Source organism: Pristiophorus japonicus, chromosome 6 (genome assembly GCF_044704955.1).
Source record: "Pristiophorus japonicus isolate sPriJap1 chromosome 6, sPriJap1.hap1, whole genome shotgun sequence".
Taxonomy (NCBI): domain Eukaryota; kingdom Metazoa; phylum Chordata; class Chondrichthyes; family Pristiophoridae; genus Pristiophorus; species Pristiophorus japonicus.
Genome location: NC_091982.1, coordinates 55,909,177 through 55,920,074, shown reverse-complemented (window position 1 = coordinate 55,920,074; position 10,898 = coordinate 55,909,177).

The following is a 10,898-nucleotide window of genomic DNA, read 5'->3' as shown; positions in this document are numbered from 1 at the left end:
AATATGCCATTAATCTTATTTGTGGTATCGTGCTGTGTTCAAAATGGCTGCCATACTCGCTGACGAAACAGTCACTGTGTCTCAAAGTAGCTCATTGTATGAGAAGCATTTTCTGACACATCTGAGAGAGGTGATAAAGCACCATATAAATTCAGGCCTTTTTTCTCTCTTGTACAAAGAATGTGTCTTATTGACTGGTTATACGTAAACTAGATGGCGAATAAGGGCTCAGAAGAGGCGTGGGCCCAGGGGCAGCACAGGCCAGCCCACACTGCGATATGTGGGCGCACTAGGTCCGTGCAGCAGAGCTGGCCTCCAGTCATCCTGGTTAACCCTTGCCACTGGATAAAGGCCTAGCTCTGTCAAACCCATGTCATGGCTGATGTTCAACGGTCACCACACGTTGAAAAAATTCACGCACAGACATCTTCCACCCCTTCAACTGGAGTTCAGGACTGGAACATTGGGTCCTTCATTGAAACATCTGTAAAATGCTTTGGGATATGCTGAACTCATGAAAGGCGCTATAGAAATGCACCTCTTTCTTTCTACGGTAGCACAAAGGTTGGATGCAATATTTAGGTCATTAGTCTGATATAAGTCTACATTGCAGTACAAGGGAAAGGAATTGAACAAAATTTGGACTGCATCATAAACATGGCCACCACTCACACCTGATGCAATCAACAACAACAACAACAACTTGTATTTATATAACACCTTTAACATAGTAAAACATCCCAAGGCGCTTCACAGGAGTATTATGAGTCAAAACATTTGACACCGAGCCACATAAGGAGAAATTAGGGCAGGTGACCAAAAGCTCAGTCAAAGAGGTCGGTTTTAAGGAGCATCTTAAAAGGGGAAAGAGAGGTAGAGAGGCGGAGAGGTTTAGGGAGGGAGTTCCAGAACTTAGGGGCTAGGCAACAGAAAGCATGGCCACCAATGGTTGAGCGATTATAATCAGGGATGCTCAAGAGGGCAGAATTAGAGGAGTGCAGATAGCTAGGGGGATTGTGGGGCTGAAGGAGATTAGGGAGGGGTGAGGCCATGGAGGGATTTGAAAACAAGGATGAAAATTTTGAAATTGAAGCATTGTTTAACCAGCCAATGTAGGTCAGCGAGCACAAGGGTGATGGGTGAGCGGGACTTGGTGTGAGTTAGGATACGGGCAGCCGAGTTTTGGATCACCTCAAGTTTACATAGGGTAGAATGTGGGAGGCCAGCCAGGAGTTCTTTGGAATGGTCAAGTCTAAACGTAACAAAGGCATGGATGAGGGTTTCAGCAGCGATGAGCTGAGGCAAGGGCAGACATTGGCGACATTACGGAGGTGGAAATAGGCAGTCTTAGATATGTCACAGATATGTGGTCTGAAGCTCATTTCAGGTTTTAATATAACACCATGGTTGCGAACAGTTTGGTTCAGCCTCAGACAGATGTTATGGAGGGGGATGGAGTGAGTGGCTAGCGAATGGACTTTGTGGCGGGGACTGTTAATAATGGCTTCAGTCTTCCCAATAATTAATTGGAGAAAATTTCTGTTCATCCAGATCTGGATGTCGGACAAGCAGTCTGACAATTTAGAAACTGTAGAGGGGTCAAGAGAAGTGGTGGTGAGGTAGAGCTGGATGTCATCAACGTACATGTGGAAACTGACGCTGTATTTTTGGGTGATATTGCCAAGAGGCAGCATATAGATGAGAAATAGGAGGGAGCCAAGAATAAATCCTTGGGGGACACCAGAGTTAACAATATTGGAGCGGGACGAGAGGTCGTTGCAGGTGATTCTCTGGCTAAGGTTAGATAAGAATGGAACCAGGCAAGTGCAGTCCCACCCAGCTGGACAACGGTGGAGAGGCGTTGGAGAAAGATGGAGTGGTCAACCATGTCAAAGGCAGCAGACAAGTCAAGAAGGACGAGGAGGGACAGTTTACCTTTGTCACAGTTACAATGGATGTAATTTGTGACTTCGATGAGAGCCGTTTATGTACTGTGGCAGGGACGGAAACAGGATTGGAGGGATTCAAACATGGAGTTCCAGGAAAGGTGGGCACGGATTTTGGAGGTGACAGCACGTTCAAGGACTTCGGAGAGGAAAAGGAAGTTGGAGATGGGGTGGCAGTTTGCAAGGACGGAAATGTCAAGGCTTGGTTTTTTTGAGAGGGGTGATGACGGCAAACTTGAGCGAGAAGGGGACAGTACCTGAGGAGAGCGAACCATTGACAATGCCAGCTACCATAGGAGCCAGAAAAGGAAGTTGGGTGGTCAGTGGTTTAGTGGGAATAGGGTCAAGGGAGCATGAAGTGTGTCTCATGGACAAGATGAGCACGGAGAGGTCATGAGGGGAGAACGGAGAGAAACTGGAGATCGTTGTGAGTTCGGGACTAGGGCAGGGTGGAAACTCTGAGGAAGTTTGGCCCAGTGGGCTAAGGGAAGGAATGGTCATGGCATTGAATGTCTCAATCTTAGAGCTCCCCACACTTGTTGTCAGAGTTAAGAGTGGAGTAGGTACGGGAGAGGGATTTATGAAGACGGTTAGCAGTGGAGAATAGAAGCTGGGATTTATATTTATGATTCCGGAATAGTGAGCAATTTTGGCAGATGAGAGCAGGACTTAATAATGCTTTATGTGGTCCAGCCAGATCTGACAGTGAATGGCTAAACCAGTTTTTAAAAATTCATTCACAAGATCTTGCCACATCATTGGCAAGGCCAGCAATTAATAGTTCATCCAAAATTGCCTTACTGTGGGTCTGGAGTCACATATAGTCCAGACCAGGTAGGGGCAGCAGATTTCTTTGGCTAAAGGAAATTAGTGAACCAAATGGATTTTTACAACAATCCAATAGTTTCATGGTCACTAGCTTTTTTTTTTTAAATTCCAGTTTTATTTAATTAGCTGAATTGAAATTCCCATCTTCCATAGTGGGATTTGAGTTCATGTCTTTGTATCATTACTCCATGCCTCTGGATTACTAACGCAGTAACATTATACTATGCTACCATCCCACTTGTCTGCTATATCCATTCAAGTCCATGGGCTAGAACCTCCATTTTTTTTGCATGCTTAACGCCCACTTAACGCCCATGTTACCGCTGAAATGACATATAACGCCCATATATCGCCCATTTTGGCACAAAATGGAAACTGACGGGCATTTTTAGGAAACTTATCACCGAGCGTTACTTTCCCCATATAATTAACACCAGGAAAAAATATTATCGCCTGCCCACTTTCTTTGGGCGGAATCAGCAGAATGGGCGAAATCAACGGCCATAAAATCGCCCAGCATTACTTTCCGCACAGAATTAACGCCGAGATTCAATATCAACTCTCGCCCACTGTTTTTGTCATAAAGAGCATATTTACCCAAACTAACGGCCATGGAGATCGCCCATCGTCAATTTCACCACCTCGCACACATATCATCCACAATATCGCTCGCTCAAAAAAAGGCCCACAAAAAGTGGAACTAACCAGAACGAACACCAGCGGTGTGGCTGGCATTTGTTAAATCCCGCTCTTATGTGAGGAGCTGATATCGGAACGATTTGCCTGAAAGAGCGCTGATATGACTGACAACGCTGACACGCTGCTGTGTGTGTGCAGTTCAGATATCAATGGTGCCCATCACCTTGGTGCCAGTTAAAGTTTAAGTTGATTGATGTTAAGTTGTATTTAACCCTTTCATGGTAAGGAATCACCAGTGTGCAACGATCCAGCTATCTGAGACAATGCGCTACAAGGTTATGTTCAATAACAAGAGTTTAATACCAACGTTGGTCTGAAATCATAATTATCACAGCCAATAACACCCAACCCCCACCCCCACCACACTTTTTCCACCATTGATGTAAATCACATTTTCAACATGTCCAGCAACACAGAATACAAAGGCAATGCAGGAATGTGGTCCCCTCCCCCCATACATTGCAACAAATTACATACACCCAGATGGACATATAACACAGCCATCACCTGTGCACATGCATCTCACTTTTCTTCCCCCCTCCCCTTCTTGTCCCCACCTCTACCCCTTCCCCTGCTCGCTCCATGGTGCCTGGCCGAGGAGCTCGTCAGGCTGTGCCTCATTGGGGGAGATGAAGGCAGATGCTGTTGTTGCATGGGTACGGAAGCGGGGGGGTGCCGAGGGGGCAAAATTTTCTGATGCAGAGCAGGATCTTGGTCCTTGCTTTCATCTGTCATTCACAGAGGTGGTGCGGAACCTAGGGGTGGAGTGCCGTGCTTGGGGACCACTGGGAGGCTTGTGGCAGCAGTGTTCCTGGCTATCACATCCAGGGCCTCCGCCATGCGTGGACTGTACTCGGCCATGGTGGGCAGCTGTCAGGATTGCCCCCCAATGCTTCGATGAGCTGGTCACCAATGTCTACAGTCTTCCTGGACAACTGCACCATCTCTCCGCTCTCATGTCGCGCTCGTGGAACAGACCTGCCGCGTCCACGAGGCCTCCGCGGGGTCGGCGCCTTCCTGGGGACAAATGGGGTGTCTTGTGGCGAGATGCTTGGGGCCGGTACTTCCAGAGTGGAGGTGGGAATGACCGGAGGACCACTAGATGGCCTTGGGATGGAATGGCTTCTGGCGCGTGGTGATGCAGGTTCTTCGAAGTCCGCGCTCTCATTCGTGGAGAACAGACCCAGCGGATTGACGGGCGAGAATCGGAGCTCCTCAGCACAGGATGTATAGGATCGTCCACCGACTCCTGCCTCACGCCCCCACCTTCTGACCTCTGTGGCCTTGCCTGGGGTCACTCTGCTGCCTGAGCTGCAAAACACAAATGAGGTTATTAGAGAAGAAGGGGGTGCTCGGGTGACAAGGTGAGTCCAGTGCTACACACAGCATATGCACGACAAAAGCACCACCACTGTCAAAATCATCACAGACATCACATTTCATGACCATCAACACATTGTGGATTGCAATGATTTTCATTAGGCCAGCATTATTTCTATCACAACTTAATAAATCATCGATCATATATGATTGTTCGTATATGAGTTGGTGTGGCATCTATAGACTTTACATGACGTAATGGTGTAAGCTTTACTCACGTGGCATCACTTCAGGGTCTGCAGCTGCATCCGTGGCTGTCTGGGACGACATGGCATGAGATCATTGCATGGTATCATTGCTAGTTACTGTCACAGAGACTTATACAACACATAACTGACAGATGCAATCATGATTATTATGATAATTATCATTCTTTACCTAAAGACGTACACCATGACATCAGGCTTTGAGTAAAACATTCCTGGTAAAAGTGCAAGAGCTCACATCTGCTGATAGTCATTGGTTGCCCTCTTGCACCTCGTTGGTCGCCGGCGAGACCACCTTTGCTATCCCGGTCCATATCTTCCCATGCCCTCCCTGTGTCAAATCACCCCAGCGTAACTCGACCTCCTGCAGGAGGGAGGCATTTGCCTCATCCAAGAACCTCCTGGCTCTTTTGTGCCCTCCAATGTGCTCCTCACCCAGTTGACTGCTTTCTCCAGCGTCAGTCTCCACAGCGTGCTGTGATTCCTCCACCTCTCTCTCCATTATAGGGCAAATTCGGTCAAATATGTGGCTGGCTACTTTTTGTTTGCCTACTCGCTGTGAAGCTCTAAAGTCTCCCTCCTTCCTCCCAAAGCAGCCACACCACAGCCACGCATGCTTTCAGTCCCTCTGAGCTCCGTCTCTCTGACTCCTCTTCTGCGCATATCATGGTGACCCTTGACCGCCAGAATCGTGGGAATCGAGCGTTGCCATGCCTTTGCTAAGTACAATCACACTTTACGGCAGAAAGTCAAAAAAATGTAACGCCACTACCCATTTTATATCGCTCGCGGTAACGCCTATTTTCAAAAGTGGAAACTAGGTGGTTTGAGAATGGGCGAGAAGCTGGAGATCTGAAAACTCTTTTTTACTGCCCACACTGGAAATATTGGCCATTTTTGGGCGATAACCACAAAAGTAGAGGTTCTAGCCCCATGTCCCTTGGACTTAAGGGAGTGAAGATGAGGGCTGTACCAGGGGGAATGGCCAGGTTGAGATAATAGTAATGGTTTTAATAATAATAGTAATCGCTAAGGATACATGCCAAAAACTAATCGCATAATTCCTGAACACAGTTTGAGAAAGAAGTCAAACCAAGAATCTCTTCCAACCTTTATCAGAGGCTCACTAATATTCTTTATGTGGACAGTGACTTATGAATAAAAAATTTCCCTCCACTCACCCTCCCCCACTGCCCCTCCCCACCACTATCACCATCCCCATACAAATGTTATTACCTTCTCACTGCCAAACACTAATACAGGAGCTCTCACTGATGACAGTGATTTACAATAATTCTTTCACGAGTGTAAAAGACCCATTACTCACAAGCATCACAGGCACAAGTGAAGGAACACCTGCAAATCATGATCACAGGTGAGGCTTTCCAAATATAGATGTAACGCACATGAACATATCCAAATTCCCTTGTGCTCCTAATTTGCCAAAGATTTGTACATGGGATGTGAGTTAAATCTCAGTTCGTCCAGATGCAAAGGAGATGTGAAGAGGGACCATAAAATATCTTAAAAGGTAAAAACTGACCCTGCTTTGAAAATGTTCCCTTTGTTCACAGGCAATAAACTTCCACATTAGATGGAATTTCCCAGAGTTCAACGAAGAATTTCCAGGGTTGTTTCTTTTTCACTCTAAATTGGGCTACGGTTCTTCCTGTGAGATTTTGTGACTGAGGGAGGTGGGCTGATGGTTGCTCTAGGCTGCAAAGAGGCTGGTCAGAATGGGACAGACTGATTCCTCCGAAAGGGCATGGGATTTTTCGCAATTCTCAAGGAGAATGCGAGGGGCAGGAGAGCAGCCAACAATACAGCATTCTGGAACCATTCATGGGGGTCACTTGGGAAATCTATCAATTTAGCATCTCTGGGAGGGCCAGATTTGACGGATCACGTAGTTTCTCTCCTTTTCTATACAGTTCTAGAAACTCAGCTCTAATATGCGTGACATGGCTATTTCAACTTCAACACCAATGTTCAACAATTGGACCCTGTCCAAATTAGAATAAAAAGCTACAAAATAAGACTATGCTTCTGCACACATACATGACATTGGCCACTGTTCCTGCACACTCAAGCCATGCCTGAAGTTTTGGACAGACAAACTAGGCATAGGATTTGCAAATGAGCCTGTAACAGAACACAGGCTGAGTTAACATAAGACCACAAGAGATAGGAGCAGGAGCAGGAGATTCGGCCTCTCGAGCCTGCTCCGCCATTCAATAAAAGCATGGCTGATCTTCTTCTTCAACTCCACTTTCCTGCACTATCCCCATATCCCTTGATTCCCTTAATATCCAAAAATATATCGATTTCTGTCTTGAATAAATTCAACGTGTGAGCCTCCACGTCCTCCGGGGTAGAGAGTTCCAAAGATTCACCACCCTCTGAGTGAAGAAATTTCTTCTCACCTTAGTCCTAAATGGCTGACCCCTTATCCTGAGACTGTGACCCCTGGTTCTAGACTCCCCAGCCAGGAGAAACAACCTCCTTGCATCTACCCCATCAAGCCCTGTAAGAATTTTGTAGGTTTCAATGAGGTCACCTCTCATTGTGTCAGCTGTGGCTCTGAGTCAAAAGTTTGTGGGTTCAAGTCCCACTCCAGGGACTTGAGCACTTAAATCGAGGCTGACACGTCCAGTGCAGCGCTGAAGGACTGCTGCAGTGTCAGAGGTGCCGTCTTTTGGATGAAACATTAAATTGAGGCCTGTCTGTTCTCTCTGGTGGACGTAAAAGATCCCATGGCACTATTTTGAAGAAGAGCAGGGGAATTACCCCCGGTGTCCTGGACAATATGTATTCCTCAATCAACATCACTAAAACAGATTATCAGGTCATTATCACATTGCTGCTTGTGGGAGCTTGCTGTGTTCAAGTTGGCTGCCGCGTTTCTCACATTACAACAGTGACTACACTCCAAAATACTTCATTGGCTGTAAAATCCTTTGAGACATCCAGTGGGCGTGAAAGGTTCTTTATAAATCCAAGTCTTTCTCTCTTCTACACTCTAGAGAATATAGGCCTAGTCTACTCAATAATGCACCCACACCCAGAAGAGCAACTATGTTACATTACACCCTGAACCGAAATTTATATTAGAAAAATGATTTCCCTTCTGTCGCTCAATAATTCTCTCCACTCAAGACATTGGCTCCTTGCTGGGATACATTTCCATTGACATCAGTCTCTCTTAACTACCTTACCCGAGCTAATATGATTTATGTTAAAAACGGTGGCGAGGTGGAGGGCTCGGAAATGAGGGGCACTCTATAACGCAGCGAGTTGTTGTGATCTGCCTGAAAGGGTGGTGGAAGCAGATTCAATAGTAACTTTCAAAAGGGTATTGGATAAATACTTGAAAAGGAAAGATTTGCAGAGCTATGGGGAAAGAGCAGGGGAGTGGGACTAATTGGATTGCTCTTTCAAAGAGCCGGCACAGGCACGATGGGCCAAATGGTCTCCTTCTGTCTGACACTTGAGCTATTATATGGTGGAGGGCATCACAAACTTGCACCATCGGATGCTATTCTCACTAGATGTCTACACACACGCTGCACATGCCCCTGTCATGTTAGCTAGCAGGAGCAGGCACCCCGCCAACTTCCTCTCTCTAGTCTAAGGCACTAAGACAAGTGGTATATCCAGTGCCACCTCAACTGAGATCAACTAATTTCCATGTATAAATTGACAGCCTTATCCTGTGACAAGGATCCTCCCCTTTAGACAAGGCAGATGGTTGGAACTATTTGAGGTTGGAACCACAGTAGCAAAACTAAATCTTTGGTTTCCTGATTACTGCTCACCTTGTGAGCAATTTGATTTTGATGCAATCTTGGGATGTGGGCATCACTGGTAAGGCTGGCATTTATTGCCCTGGGGAAGATGGTGGTGAACTGCCTGCCTCCTTGACCCGCTGTTCTTTGCAGCAATTTAGTACAACTGAGTGGCTCGCTAGGCCATTTCAGAGGGCAGTTAAGAGTCAGCCACATTGCTGTGGGTCTGGAGTCACATACAGACCAGACTGGGTAAGGATGGCAGATTTCTTTCCTTAAAAGACATTAGTGAACCAATTGGATTTTTATGACAATCAGATAGTTTTGCAGTCACCATTAATGATACTAGCTTTTTTAATATCCCAGCTTTACTTACTTAGCTGAATTTAAATTCCGCAGCTGCCATGGTGTGATTTGAATTCATGTCTCTGGATCATTAGTCCAGGTCTTTGGATTACTAGTCCAGTAAGATAACCACTCTGCTACCATACCTGACTAATTGCGCTTGGCTTGCTTTTTTATAGCCTTATTAGCCTGCGTCACTACTTTTCGTGATTTGTGTATTTGTACTCTGAGATCCCTTTGCTCTTCTCCCCCATTTTCCAAGCAATATGTAACATCCTTATTTTTCTTACCAAATGTAACACCTCACATTTATCTGTGTTGAATTTAATTTGCCAATTATATGCCCATTCTGCAAATTTATTAATGTCTACTTATAATTGGTTGCAGTCCTCCTCAATATTGATAATGCTTCCCAATTTGGTGTCATCCGCAAATTTAGAAATTGTGTTTTTGATTCCAAATTCTAAATCGTTAATCTAAATTGTGAACAACAGCGGTCCCAGCACTGATCCTTGTGGAATACCACCTACCCACCAACAGCTCCCCTGAATACCCTTTACCCCTATTCTCTGCTTTCTGTCTTGAAGCCAGCTAGCAATCCATTCTGCTACTTGTCCCCTGACTCCACATTCTCTAACCTTATTCATTAGTCTATTACGTGGTACCCTATCGAAAACCTTTTGAAAATGTAGATACTCTCTCGCTTACCTCTATGTTACCTCTTCAACGAATTCAATGAGATTGGTAAAGCAAGATTTTCCCATTAGAAATCCATGCTGAGTATTCATTATTATATTTTTGGTAGCTAGATGTTCTATTTTTTCCTTTAGTAGGGATTCCATTATTTTTCCTATCACCGATGTTAAGCTGCCTGGATTATAATTCCCTGGACATTTTATATCTCCCTTCTTAAATATATATATTGTTAACTCTCCACCTGTCCTCAGTCACGACACATTTTTCTAATTAATTATTAAATGTGTGTAGTAATGCCTCTGCTATCACTTCCTTGGATTCTTTTAAAATGCTCGGATGTAATCCATTGGAACCAGAGGTTTTATCCCGTTTGAGTTTGCTTAATTTATTTAATACATCCCCTCTTTATATTTTAAATGTGGGTTATCTCATTACTAATCACATCATCCAATGTCACGTTCACCAGTTCTGTCTCCCTGGTAAATATTGAAGCAGAGTTATTATTTAATATTTCTGTCATTTCGCCATCGCTGCCTGTGATTTTATCCTGACCATCCCTTCGTGGCCCTATTCCAATCCCGACTTCCCTATTTTTATTAATGTACCTGTCGAATATTTTACTAATTTGTTTTACATTCTTTGCTAATTTAATTTCATAGTTACTCTTTGCTTTGCTAATTATTTTTTTGACTTCTCTCCTGTGGGGCCAAAATTCAGCCCGTTACCGCCGGAAAGAGGCAGTCGCTTGTCGGTATCAAATGGCCATCGATTTTTTGTCAAATGGCCGCTCCTCGAGAACTTCCGGCGGTGGATTTTCCGGCGGTCCTCACTTCCGCCCCCCCTGCTGCCTAACCCTCCTAAGTGCATCATCAAAGCGCGCACCGCCGATGACCCATCCAGCAAGCAAAGTTCACCATAGAAAATCTTCCGGCTGCCACTTGGTACCCCAGACAGTTTTTTCTGTCGGTGCACTGTGTTTGCAGTATGTATAAAATGGCAGTGCAGCCTCCATT